The sequence below is a fragment of the Gossypium hirsutum genome, chromosome A02, assembly GCF_007990345.1.
Source record: "Gossypium hirsutum isolate 1008001.06 chromosome A02, Gossypium_hirsutum_v2.1, whole genome shotgun sequence".
Taxonomy (NCBI): Eukaryota; Viridiplantae; Streptophyta; class Magnoliopsida; order Malvales; family Malvaceae; genus Gossypium; species Gossypium hirsutum.
The window spans coordinates 41,212,695-41,228,350 of record NC_053425.1 but is presented as its reverse complement, the minus strand read 5'-3'; positions in this window follow the sequence as shown (position 1 = coordinate 41,228,350).

The window sequence follows — 15,656 nt, the reverse complement described above, 5'->3', positions numbered from 1 at the left end:
CCTCGAAAACGAGCACAGCTATTTATTCTGATTTAGTCTATAATCTCTATCATTTTCAATCTATGCCCGAATCTCATTTTACTTGATCTATAATATCACATTTAGCTTACTAATTAGTCTTATTATTCATATGGGTCCAAAAATCATACTTTTAGAAACTTGCATTTTCACCCTAAACTGTCACATATTTGCACCTTGGCCCCTAAGCTCGTAAAATAATTTTATTCAATTTCCTTGCATTTTAAGCCTAGCCGAATCCCTTTCATAACTATAGCAGTCCCCAATTTCCACTAAAACAAACTTTTATGACAAATTTTATAACTTTTATGATTTAGCCCTTTTAAGCATTTTCACCAAAAATCACGTAGTAAAAGTCATTTATTAAACACCCAACATTCATTTTCTACCATTAGACATCAAAATACATGCATGAAATACATGGGTAAAATTTTAAACATCAACCCTAGCTCAAATAAATGGTAGAAATAGATAGATCTTGTTACAAGGATTTCAAAATTGTAAAAATCATTAAAAACGGCGCTAGAACGGCCTTACAATCGAGCTTGGAAGCTTGAAAACCCTAGTTGTGTCTTCTCCATGCAAGTTTCGGCCATGGGGTAGAAAATTGACAAAAATTGGCTTTTAATTTTGTTTTTAATTCATTTTAATTACTAGATTATCAAAATGCCCTTAACTTAAAAATATTTTATTTCACCCATTCCATGTCCATTTTTGTCCAAAAAATTATCCAATGGTCTAATTATCATTTAAGAACCTCAAATTTAAAATTTCAAATCAATTTAACACCTCTAACATGTAGAACTCAACTTTTCCACTTTTTACAATTTAGTCCTTTTGACTAAATTGAGTGCCCAAATGTCAAAATTTTCGAATGAAATTTTCACAAAATCATCCCGTGAAATTGTAGACCATAAAACTATAAAAAAATAAGTTTTCTTACGTCAGATTTGTGGTCCCGAAACCACTGTTCCGACTAGGCCCTAATTCGGGATGTTACAACTCTCTGCCCTTTAGGGATTTTCGTCCCCGAAAATCTTACTAGAAGAGTGGTTTAGCTTACATATAAACTCCACTATCACATAATCATTGCTAAAGAATTTTTTACTCAGGCTATGTTTCATACTTAACTCTTAAATTTCTCATACTAAAGTCATTAACAATTCTGTGTTATACAACGCATTAATCAAATCTTGACTTCTATGAGAGATTTCATGTATACAAGGGTGGAACCCATACCGTCATAGAATATATATACACATCATACTTGAATCCTCTTGGATTCAAATGGCATAGCTAGCCTGATCATCATGGCCTTAAGTTCTCTATCATTTTATACAGCCCGACAGTTTACTAATTCGACCTCTGGTCATCTTTAAAATTCAGAGCATCATTTAGCTTCTTTTTTTTCAATAATTCATGATATAAATCTCGGATCTCAATCCAATTAACAAAAACTAGCATTTTAAGAAATTCAACAATCTCAAAGATATTAATCCCATAAGTCTGATGAGCGGAAATTCAGTACTTAACAACAAGTCACTTGACATCTTTATCTTTCAAAGATTGGAATAATTCTGATATGAGATATATAGTAATCTCATTCCAATTTCCATTCAATTACTACCACTGGCGAAAATCATTCTGACATCACCTGATATTAAACTTTAACCCTGATAACATTTCAAACACAAAGATCAGAAATGTCAAGTTCCAAACTTGAACACCAACACATTACTCCCGTGAGCTTCCTTGCAACTCTCTGTATAAGCTCTGGACTTTTTACCCAAGCACTTGTAACCACATTTTCCTTTTCTCAAAGATCATACAACGATAATCTCAGATCATCTACGCTATCTCAAACTCAAATCTTTCTATGATAGTAGATACATTAAGCTATAACATTGCCTTTTTGTCCCAAAATGTATCACAATCCGTTTAAAGACACATCACAGAAAAATTAAGAATTTCTTGCCCGATGTGGGCTAAACCAAGTCTAATGTTCTCATTTATTCTAAGCTTTACTAACATGCAATAGACCGTTCAACTTTCACAAGGCAATAACTTTATCATTCATAGAAACTTTAAATCATATCAAAGTCTGCTAGGAAATATACACTTTTCATTCAGACTATTTGTCTTTTAGCCATAAAGAAATAAAATTTTATTCCCATAAATATATCATTTAACCTTTCAAATAATAACCAACACCGATTGAACAACCAAGTCGGTCTTAATCATCGATAAATGACAATTCAAGAAATCCTCTCTTTCAGTCGATAGAACGATTCAACATGTAATCATTCAAAGTTTATTTATCATGCTAATCAAAAACCATTTCAAATTCATTGACTCGAGTAACAAGGATATCTCAATTGAAGGCATCAACTTTGTTTAACTTACTTGAGAAAATAAATCCGCCATGCAAATTGTAACTAGCAATTTCACCACTAATGCCTTTGCCGATGTCAAAACCTTACACAAAGTTTAAAGAAATCCAAATACTAGAATCATCACGTTACTACTATCAACCCAGAGGCATAATCATAATTGACATAGTTATCATAGGCCAAAGTATACACTTTAGATATGAGTCATAATTAATAATTTTAGGAATAAAGATGACAAAAAGACCAAAATAAAGAAATCTAAGACAGAATAATCTAAGATGAAAAAATCCATGATATAGAAATCCAATATACGATACGGTACCAATAGATCGAGAGCAGAACACTTAAGAAAATATGAAAGATCTCGACAATTTCTCAGAAAAAGAAGTCCAGAAGAATACATCATTCAAACTCATGGAATTAAATGCAACAAGAATAATATACCTTTCAATATATGTATCGAACAGAACACCAATTAGAAGAAACAGAATCATAACATCATGTGTATTTTCTCATAAAGTCTCAATAGATGAAATGTAATAGAATGCCAGAGAGAAATAGAGCAATATAGGTTATATACCAGTCGGACTATCAATACTTTCGTTTATACATCATGATTAGAAAACATTCCCATAGAACAAAGATTTTATCAAATGAGTAATAGCCATAGGAATAATCCTAAGAACAATTAAGCATATAGAATACCTCAGAAGAAGCTGCCAAAATCTGTTCAACCATAACTATCATACCCAGATATCTTACCTTTCAAATATTATTCCCTCAACTATTTCTATCATTACAAATCCCATATTGTGATTCTCATTGAAGAAGATCGGTTATGAAGAAATTCCAGTTAATACATTTCTCAACATCGCACCTTACTAGTTCTGTCTTTACTTATCAATCCAATTTAATCTCTGATCATATTTATAATCATTCTACAGCTAAACTCTTTGGTCTCATACTTGTGAGCTTATTCAACACTGATCTTATAAAATCCTTTACAAAACACCACTCTAGTAAGGGGGTGGGGTCGTAAGGTCCCTAACTCGTCTCTCATACACATATACATATAACACTATTTCATAAATCATAGTAACATTTTCACAAGCATATCATTCACTTCAGGCAAACTATTATTCGCGTTTGTATGACACGAACTTTCCAATTATCTTATTTAAACCAGTGCACTTATGCATGCATTCTATGGATTCTGAACAACTTTACTTATCATTTTCATTCAATTAAACAAGTCAGGCACATAACATTATATGAGGGCCAAACAAACATGGATAAGTATATCACAGTCTAAACTTTCATCTTCCACATCATCGTATGCGTATCATTACATTTACATGAATCAATCTATCAATTTAACATAGATAACTTCATTACATTATAATCCGTTGTCTTATTTAAAGATATCATTGAAATTCATCAACATTCAACGTCCAATCGGGATAATGACATTTCCATTCGTAACATGATATTATGAGGCTTTATTCATATCTTTATGAATTTCTACTTATCACATTCACTTAATCGACTAAACCAAATGCACAACATCATATGAACATCAAACAAGTATGGATACTCATCGGAACATGAAATTTTATTCGTACTTTTCTGAGGTTAGGCTCATTACAACTGTACTTTACCCAGATACCTTGGCTTCAAGTTGAACATGGTCAGTGTAGCTCGGTTGGAGAGTACTTTTGTCTAAACAAGATAGATCTCATTCGCATCGGGAGACATCGCTCTATCACAGATTGGTGGCATGTATAGCTAGACTTTCATATTCGAGAACTGACTAAACCATAGCTCTGATACCACTAAATGTAACACCCCTTACCCGTATCTGACGCTGGGACAGGGTCGAGGCGTTACCGGACTTAAACATTCACAAACATGCAAAATCGGGTCACAAAATTTCAACCAATTCAAAAACATTCAAACAGATGCATATCGTCCCTTATACAGGCCTTCGAAGCCTAAAACATACATCAGGGTGGTTCGGGCCTAAACTGAGAACTTTCGATAAACTTTGGACAACTTAACAAATTTCTTGTGTTGGAGAGTCACACGCCTGTGTGGGTTGGGTCGTGTGGCTTGGGACACGCCCGTGTGGCTTGGGACATGCCCATGTCCTCAGCCTGTGTAACTCTTTGTTTGTGAAGTTAGCAAAACAATTTGAACCACACGGCCAGGCCACACACCCGTGTGCTAGGCTGTATCCTCCACACGGCTGAAACACATGGCCTTGTCTCTGCCCGTGTGACTAACACTTAGGCTATTTTCCAAGCCTTTTTGTTGGTTTAATACCTCACATACTTAAATACATTATAGACACATACAATGTAGCATCAAGTAAATGATTAAACATCCTCTATTAAGACTCAATTGTAATATTTATATATCATCATACATGTGTTTTGCTTACTCATTTTATACCAAGTTTAAACACACCAATTCACAATCAATTGAACATGTCATTTTGATTATTACTTATACATTTATACCATGCTTGCCTAAGTCATTCCACACCAATTTCATGTGCAAGCATTATTGAGTTATTACCATATCAAACTTTTATTTTCTAATTATGATCACTTCGTTTGGTCATAAGACATTCATCAAGCATACATACCGTAATACTAACCATTCATGTTAAACAATTATAATCACACGACCACATCATAAGGCATCAATAAATAGCTCGGATAATTAGGCTTACAAGCCATAACCCATACAAGCCACATCTCATGGCTAGACACAATGAATCAATTTAAGCGAACATCTTGGCCAATTTAAAAGAATACACATCATAATGACTAAGTCCCTATACATGCCACTCACTTGAAGACATTAAGATTCAACAATACTCCAAATGTGGTAGCCTGATAGTGTGATTCTTCCTCCAGCGATCTCCAACCCAAGTCGACCTGACAGCACTAAAGATATGGAAAGGAGGGAGTAAGATTAAAGCCTAGTAAGTCCATACGGAAATAATAAGCAAATTATCAACATGATTCCATGGTAATATAACCATAATTATACTTTTACTTATATTCTGGTCATACTATTTTCTCGAGTCATAGTCACTAAATTATTTATATCTGGAGCTACGGAACTCCAAATTATGATTTGCTAATTTTCCCTGAAACTAGACTCACATATCTTCTTATCATAAAATTTTTAGAATTTTTAGATTAGCCAATAAGTACAGTTTATACTTTAAAGTCACCCATGTTCTGCTGTTTGACAGCTTCGATCCTTCTTTACTAAAAATCGATTATCTCTTAGTACGGGATTTGATTAATGTTCTCGTCTATTTTTCTTGAAATTTGATTCATTGGATTTATTCATATAAATTCTAACCCATAATGATATTTGTACAATGGTTAGTGATTTTCCAAAGTTGAGACAGGGAGCCCAAAAGCACTCTGACTCTGTTTCACAAAAGTTAAAATATCTCATAATAAGAAAATCTTTTGCTTACAACGTTTCTTCTATGTGAAACTAGATTCAATAAGCTTTAATCTCATATCTTACTCAGTCTCTAATTCAATTTCCACAATTTTTCATGGATTTTCGAAATCACGCAATTGTTGATGTCCAAAACTATTTTAGTGCAATATCATGATAACTATCATATGATCGCCTAATAACATAATCACCAAGATTATCCATCATTCAAGCATTCTAGCTCATTAGTCCAATATTCATATACATATATGTGAATATACCTTTTCGTCATATATCATTCTGTAACAAAGCATTACTCATGAGTATAACATACGTACCTGTATGTATCTGTAGCATATTGAATAACTTTACCTTCATTACCATGCCCATCTCGGGAGTTTCATCGCATCATTCATTATAATACCCGTTGAACACTTGAAATACTATTGGATACTCGGAAACTTGCACATAAGTGCCACATAAACATACGTAGCCAAAGCTACCTTATAACATGTATCACATCCATAATGAACTCGGACCTCTCAACGAGCTTGGATGTTACATGTATCGCATCCATTATGAACTCAGACCACTCAACGAGCTCGAATGCTTACATCTATAATGACCTCGAACCACTCAATGTGCTCGGGTGCCTCATATATCATGAACATGGACCAATCAACAAGTTTGGATTCTCACATATATCACGAACTCGGACCACTCAATGAGCTCGGATTTCTTAATTCCTAGTGACATGTCACTTGTATCCTAAACTATGCCTAAGGTTCAAACAGGATTTTCCGCACTTGCACATAGCATCCTTATTGCACTTGCTTGTCATGTCGTGAACAACGACCATAATATCATCCATGCTTACCAATTCACCATTCTCATATTCATGAAATAAACATGGTGTTGCGCATAATAACATTTAGACATTTGTCACATAATACAATCATCATATAGCTATATAAATATTCATCACATAATGTTAACACATCAATTTAAGTTCAAGCATAAACAATGATAGTATTGCATTATTATTTACATACGAACTTACCTCGAAAGCGAGCACGGCTATTTATTTCGATTTAGTCCATAATCTTATTCATTTCCAATCTATGCTCGAATCTCATTTTCCTTGATCTATAATATCACATTTAGCTTATTAATTAGTCTCATTATTCATATGGGTCCAAAAATCATACTTTTACAAACTTACATTTGACCCCTAAACTTTCACATATTTGCACTTTGGCCCTTAAGCTCGTAAAATAATTTTTATTTAATTTCCTTGCATTTTAAGCCTAGCCGAATCATTTTCATAACTATAGCAGTCCCCAGTTTCCTCTAAAACACACTTTTATGACCAATTTTATAACTTTTATGATTTAGTCCTTTTAAGCATTTTCACCGAAAATCACTTAGCAAAAGTCGTTTATTAAACACCCAACATTTATTGCTACCATTAGACATCAAAATACATGCATGAAATACATGGGTGAATTTTTAAACATCAACCCTAGCTCAAATAAATTGTAGAAATAGATAAATCTTGTTACGAGGATTTCAAAAACGTAAAAATCATTAAAAAGGGGGCTAGAACAGACTTACAATCGAGCTTGTGTGAGAAGCATCGCGTAACTTACATTTCGACTGTCAACTTGTGTGAGCAGACCTATTTCATGGCTCAAGTGAGCAATGATGTAAAAGAAAAGGAAATGGTATATGTTTAGCACACTTTGTGTGAGTTTGCCCACATATCCGATGTTATTCTAAATGGTTCAACGGGCATGAAAAGGAAATGAATGGCAAGTTTTCAAATGAATTATGTCCTTAATCTAATAAAAGGAATAGAAAGGATATGTTCAATGAAAGTATGTCCATGTTTATGAAATTGACGATTTCAATTGGTATTGTTCATGTATAATGATTTGTTTCATTTTAATTCAAGTGAATTTTGAGTTGATGCACTAACATATATTATTGATGATACTTAGGCTTGTGCAAAACTTATGGTTGGCTTGTATCATGTTTAGTTTTAAAGTTATGCACTAAAATGGTACAAATGGTAAGTTTATATTGACATGAAATAGGTCAAGTTATGGAAGAATTTGAAATAGTTGAAATATGGCAAATATGCATATGTTTACGTATGTTTCATTATTTGTGATTGAGGTGCCTTGTATGGCATATTGGTTGTATGATAATGGTCTATTGAACAGTTTGTTTTATGCATCTTTTAATATGTTTATGATACCTTGGTCATATGTGCAAATTGTGTTTAGGAAGAAGCTTGAAATGGGTGATGGAAATGGCTTGATTTGGAAAATTTCATGTCCACACGACCTAAGACATGGGCATGTGTCTCAGCCCAGCCATGCGGCACGACCGTGTGTCCCTTGTAGGTTTTAAAGGCATACAAGTTAGGCAGTTACACGGCCTAGCACACAGCCTGAGACACGAGCATGTGAGGCTATTTTGAGAGTTACATGACCTGGAACACGGGCATGTGCCTTGGCCGTGTGACCCAACTCAGAGAGTTACACGGGTACGAACATGGACTGGGACACGGTCGTATGTCCCTATTTCAAATGTTACACGGCTTGAGACATGGGCCTGCGTCTCAGCCGTGTAAGTCGTTTTTACTTTTTTCTTAAATGTTCCAAATGTTTTTCATTTAGTCCCGAATCATTTCTAAGGTGTTTCTAAGGCCTTGAAGGCTCAAACAAGGGATGATATGCATGTATATGAATGATTCATGATATATTTATGTTGACGGTTTGAAATGTAAGTTTTAAAGTTATGTTTTCACGATATTACTCTATAACCCTATTCCAATGACAAATATGAGTTAGGAGTGTTACAGTTTGGCAGGTGCAGATTGTAGAAAAAGACCAAACGTTGAAGGTTTTCAGTTGCAAAGTCAGTTTGAAAACACAAATGTCATGCCAATTCTAGGAAAATGCCTAGTCAGCTCTTAACCCATATCGTTCCTAGCCCACATGCATGTGTACCAGATATATCTACCTGGAAAATAGAGGAAGGATTGTGGATTGATAACCTACCCTAGAAGGTGAAACTTATAAAAGCCAAGCAGGGAACCCTAATTATGACGAACAGCCTTGGATGAATCAGAGAGTATCGGGTAGGGTCCAAGAACGAGGGTGACAAGAAGGAGAAAAACGACTAAAATTATCTTCGGCAGCTGCAAGACATTGCACTGCCTGTCTTGAGAGCTGGATAGGCGAAAGTCGTCATCTCAGATTTCCTCTTTTGTTTCTTATCGTGCTTCTTTTAAATTTTATTTGTTTTTGATGATTTTGGTTATCATATTAAACCCAAACTTGATTTGCCAAACCACGAGCTAATTCTCTTAGGCTCGAGAATACTTTGATGAAACCTTTATTTCTATTAATTTTTAAAGTTTAATTTGGTTTGTTCTACTATTTTATTCAATGATATTTCATGTAATATGCAATATGTATATTGACGAATGTGTGGCAGGTTTATAAATATAACTTAATATCGATAGGTTTAGGTTAAGTCGATAGAAGTTGGATAACATGAGTGAATGGTTAATCACTTATCGTAGCAACCTCTTGACATAGAGCCTTGCCTCATACGAAAGAAGGCAGAAAATATTATTATTAGCCAAACTCAAAGCATACAGACATATAGTGCCCTTATAACACCCCAAACCCAGCCCAGACGTTATGGCCAGATCTGACGTGTCATATGGACTTACGACTTAGTATGAATTTGTTGGTTTAAGTGATTGGGGTGGTCTTTGTAAAAACAACGGTTGAATGAAAAGCCAGTTTATCAATCTTTAGGCTATCCATTTGTTGTGCTTGTTGAGTCTTGAAAACGTTCATTAATTTTGAAAACTCGTGCAACCTAACACTAGCAGTTTCGTCATAGTATAAATATAATCAGAAAATAAAACCATAGCGGAAAAAGAAATTTAAATAGCGGCCTTATTACAATTTAAAACCCAAAATTAAATCAGAATATAAAAATAATAAAAATAAACTAACTTAGAAAAACCAACTTTGCAGATGATGTGGCCACTCCGAATCCCTCACAGCTCCAAGCCCACTATAGTTGGGGATTTTCTGCAGAGATGAAAATAAAGGGTGAGTTCGCTAAACTCAGTGCGTAACATAACCCAACCATAGCCCAAAACAGATCAAACCTCAGAGTCAGACTTATCTAGCCTTGGCCCAGTATAGAAATCAGAATGAACCCATAGGCCCATAGCAGATACAGAACAAATATATCATTAATGTAGAAATCCCAACCCAGAGCCATCCATAACACCCCCGTACCAGCCTTACACCGTGTGGGGAGACTACTTGACCCACCCAACCGCTATACACCACAGAAATTGCAGCGAGGCTACCAGATATTGTGATGAAGTCACCAGATACAGATATTGTGGCTAGGCCACCAGACCAGATGTATATATGTGGCGAAGCCACCAGATTGCAGCGAGGCTGCTAGATATTGTGACGAAGTCACCAGAACAGATATATGTGGAGAGGCTACCAGATTTCAGCGAGGCTGCCAGAACGCTTCCTCCATCAATATAAACCCATGTCCCATGCAAGAGAAATAATATGTCATGGCATACGTATACAGAAACAGAACATCATGCTTTTCAGAAAAAAATAACCCTAGGGGTAAAATCGTAATTTTGCATGCATAAGGGTATTTCAGTAATTATGACCTATTGCTAAGGTTTCATGCTCTAACGTTTACCAAGTAATCAGAAGTACTTACCTCGTCTTTTTACCAAAGTGGGCCCGTTGGCCCATTGGCCCATTTTCGGCCCATTAAGCCTAAAAATACCGCTGTGCACGAAAATGCACACTCTGCACTCTAATCATCCAAATGCACCATATTCATTAACAATTGTCTCACGAGCGCCTGCACGCTCGCAAGTTCACAAAATACCAACGTTTCGGTATTTCAGCTTTTACCGATTCAGTCTAAGGGAGGGTGTCGTTTACACACCTGGTTGATGACGATTGATGACGATATCTCCCACGTGATAATCCTACAATCGATCACTAACATCTTAGACTTACGAATTAATGATAACTAACATAAATACACGTCAACTAACCCAATCATCACACAAGTTAGTCATTTACGCACGAGGGGCAAAATAATCATTTTACCCTCTAGGGGTAAATCGGTAGTCCTACCCTACAGGGGTATTTTAGTAATTCTACAACTTATCCACTTGGGCCTACAGACCCATTGGGACCACATGGCCCATTGCAGCCCATCGCGGCCTGAAATAGCCATCTTACTGCTAGAGTAATGAGAAATACACACCTCTTAGGAGACTGCAGTTAATCCGCGCTCCAAACACTCTTAGCTGTCGCCCAACCCAAACTAGCACGTCACAAAGCAAAGGGGATCAGCCAAGAAGGGTATGCCTACTCTCCTCATGGTTTTCTCTATTTAAAGCCAGCTTTCCATCTACTCTTATGTTAGCTTCCCGATGTTGGATCCCTCCATCACCAGAGTTTAAAACCAACACCAACTCTTGCCGTCCCAACATAGCAAAATAATCAACCTTTGCGTACCAAGGGATTCGAACCAAAGTCCTCTCACATGCCAACTCAAGCCACCACCACTAGGCCATCAACTCATTTGTGTCATAAATCCAACACATTAAACTTTAAAGCGCACCTACTTGCTTCCAGGTTTATTGAAAAGAAAAACAAAAATATATTGCAAGAGCCAAGACTTGAGCCTTGGACCCCTTACTTCCTCTATGGTGTCACTTCCTTGTCCCCTAAATGGCGCCACCTTGCCACTACACCACACTTCTTTTTGTGTCATCTTTTACCCCTTTACTCTTAAAAGCCCAAACGCCAATTGCATCACCTGTTCATAAAATTAAAATTCTGAAGACTACCACGGATTTAACTTAAGTTTGGGCCTTCCAAAGGCCCACTAACCGACTAAAACAAATATTTTAACCAACCAAGAACACATACAAATTTTAAAAATCACAGAAACACAGAAAACCCAAAAATTGGGGCGTTACAGCCCTAGGGGAGGTAACCTGAGTTATTACTCTCGAGAGATGCAGATACTGTAGAAACCTATCAAGTAGTAGAATATTTACTACTTTCCTATGGAATTAATTGTTAGTTAAATGGTGTGTCGTTGAAAGTACCAAGTATATCCTATCCCTAAATAACGAGAAGAAATAGTATAAAAGGAATAGGGTCAAATCCTCAGGGACTGCATCGCTACAGCTTCTCGCTTCTTGAAATCCTAAGCACAGTAGTGCCCAATAAAAATATATGACCTAGATAGAAATATGGATGAGTTGAAATTAAATAAATCAAAATTGCAATTGTAAAAAAGAAACAGAGTTGAAAAGAAGAGGTTTATCGATTAAGGGATTCCAGCCTCCGGTTATCTTGATACTCCTTTGGTTTAATCATAAGCTTTTAGGTGATCCTTTTCATGATCAAATAAACTAGTTATAATAGAAGAGGACGCCTATGAACACTAGTTCCACTTAGGTTATAGTCTTACAATCTAGAGGAACCTGACTCTAGCCATTCGTCACTTTTGTGGGACTATCTTACACTAGATCATCATTTCTCAATGGCAAATGCCACGCCTTTTGTCTCTTAGGCTCGACAACTTCTGACACAACAAGTTAGCGAACCGACTGTGCAACCTTCCCAAAACATACAAAGTGATCGCCTTTGTACTCGATGAAAAGATTACTTTTGGAAGGACATGGACGGAAGTGTCAGTCCCATAATACGGATAAATGATGAATACTCATTGAAAAGGGTTATGTGTGGGTTCTAAACCTCATGAATTCTTTTTTAGGAATCTTGATAACCTTTAGCTACACGATTTTAGTTACTCATGCTTTTTGGGAATAAAAATACAAGATTAATGAAACAAAATTTTATTGGAAAGGAAAAGAAATAAAAGGCTAAGAGCCTTAAAGGGAAAGAGTTTTTTACAGAACTGATGAGTGAATATTCATGTCACTCAATCCCTTATTTACAGTACATGAAAAAAAACCTAATTGGTTCCTCTTTAAACTCTGGATGATAATATTTAAGAGATATAATTTGAAATTAAATCTAAAGAATATAATAATCCTAACAATAGTCTTAAAAATAAATTTCAAATTTAAACAAAGTCTTATATTCATTAATCTCTTCTTTTAAATGTTGTCCCAAGTCTTCTGAATATTGTACTTTTTAGCACCACTTCTTCCCAATTTCGCATGCTGACATATTTTGTCCTTAAATTCACGCTTTTTGGCCCCAAATTTTCTGTAGCCTTCAAGTTAGTCCCTACAAGATAAAGAACCTTAAACAGACCAAATGATATGATCATACTCAAAATATATATGTAATCAACACATAAAAGTAAGTCATTTTGGAGTATTAATATATTCCCCCTACTTAGCCTATGCTTTCCCTCAAGTATGGTTCTTATTCCACTATGTAATTTAGATTTTTCCATGAAAGAAGTATCACTCCAAAGTTTTATAAAAATTAGACATAATGCATATGAAAATAAATAGAACCCTTAGCTTGTTTTAAGTAAAAACGAAAAGTACTCCAACTTAAACACACAAAAATTAAATTGACTAGGATTATTTTGTAAAATTTAGGTAATTTACTAAACTTACCAAGACACCTATTTGTTTGAACCTTAGTGCCCAAATTTAATTCTCTTCCACTATTTTCTTTGTTTTATTTTGTCGAATTATATATATATTTCTATTTAAGAATGTATTGGCCCTTTTGATGCGTAGTGGAATGACAACCCAATCACCCACCCTAATTACTCAGCTCAACACACTCCTAATTTATTATTATTATTTTTTAAGAATGTATTGGCCCTTTTGATTCAAAGTGGAATGACAACCACAACACCCCTCATCGGTTACTCAACCCAACACACTCTGAATTTAATTTTTTTTGCTTAATTCCAATTAGTGGAGTTTTACCTAACACTTCACACAACCTTTTTAAGTGAAGCAGGATGATAACCCAAGCATCCTATTCCAAATACTCAGTAGCCACGTTGGAAGTTGTGTTCATAACCACGAAATCATCAATATTTTTCTAATGAAATGGAATTTTAATTTTGGAGGACTAAGATAGTCAAGTGTCAAAAATAAGTTTTGGAAACTACCTAATAGGCATGAAAATAAATTTAGCATACATTCGTAATAAGTATCCTCTTTGCATTTAGACTTAATCGATTTTACTATAAGCAAGATAGGGCTAACTTCATTAATCATAATTATTTTAGCCTAATAGAAATAAAATAGTGGAGATGAAATCAATCATAGCAAAATCATAACTAACTTAGTAGACAAGAATCATGCTCATGAGTCAAAAAGTGGGTAATTCCTTGTGAAAATCTTGGGCATGAAAAGCGGCAAGGTATACTAAAAAAATATGGGCAACAACAAGCACAGGGCAGCAGCAACAATAAACACAATCGTAAAAGGGACAGATAAAACAACAGAAATAATGAGGAATGTCTATAACGCCCCAAATTTGTTAAGTTGCCTCTATAAAATTTTGACATAAATGAGGATATGCTTCAGTGGTTAAGTGTTTTGGACGTGTGTGAGAGGTCCCAAGTTCAAGCCTTACCTTTGGTAAATTTTGGTATTTTTCTGACTAAAGCCTTATGCTTGCTTAGTGGGCTCATATTAAATTATTTGTAAAACCATATTAGAATGAGCTTGCTGGTTCAAGTGGTAATGGGGTTAGTGAGTTAGAGGTCCTATGTTCGAATCTTGCAGGAGTGAGGGGCTTATTTTGATCGATTGGTTGTGGCTCAACCGAAACTCTTAGTGATAGTGGGTTAGTGAGGGAGTTGGAAAGATTTTAGGGATGTGGCAAACAAGATTATTTTTTGGTTTTTATTTTTTTTCTTTTTTCAAATTTTTGGCCTTTCCCTTTTAGTTTTTCACGTTCTCTTTTCCCATCTCCCATTATGCTTTCTTTTTCTTTTTTTTTGCCTTCCGGTGGTCGAGATAAATCTTTTTTCGTTAGTGTTCTTGGTGTTTTCTGGTAAGTGTGGTAACTGTAGCATTTTGTTTTGGGTTAAGCAATTGTTTCTTGATAGGGTTTGTTTTGTGATTAGGAGAAAATTGAGAGGTTGGGGTTTCCGATCAATGCTGAAGTGGTGCGATTAGTCGTTGTTCATCCGAAGGTAAGGCTTTTATGGTTTGAAGGATTGTTTATTTCGGGTAGTTCGATTTGGTATACGTTTAAGTGGCTTATATGTTGTTTTTTCATTCAATTTTAGGTTTCAAGGGCTTCAGGGGAGTTTTTACATTGAAACGATACCTGGTGTGTACCAGAAACGTAGAAAACTGAGGTTTGGCGAAAGCGAAAAAACCCCACTATCGACGCCACACGGTAGTGTGGTAGGTCATGTGCGATGACACTGCCGTGTGATCGACGAAAGCTAGGCCATGCGCAAGACATGGCCGTTTGATGGCTGGAGTGTGGTCGTGTAGGCCACATGGGCTAGACCGAATTGGGTGTGTGGGCCACACGAGCGTGTGGTAACTGGGCCAAGCCGTGTGGTCCACATGGGCAAGGCCAATTTGGGCGTGTGGACCTATATTACTAAAATTTTTAGTAGGGTCGCATGGGTCATCCTAATCGACTATGGGCTTACCGTGGGGTCGGTAATTGTTATCTAACCCTATACCAAATGCTTTTTTAGACTGAAATATGGTTATGAGCATGC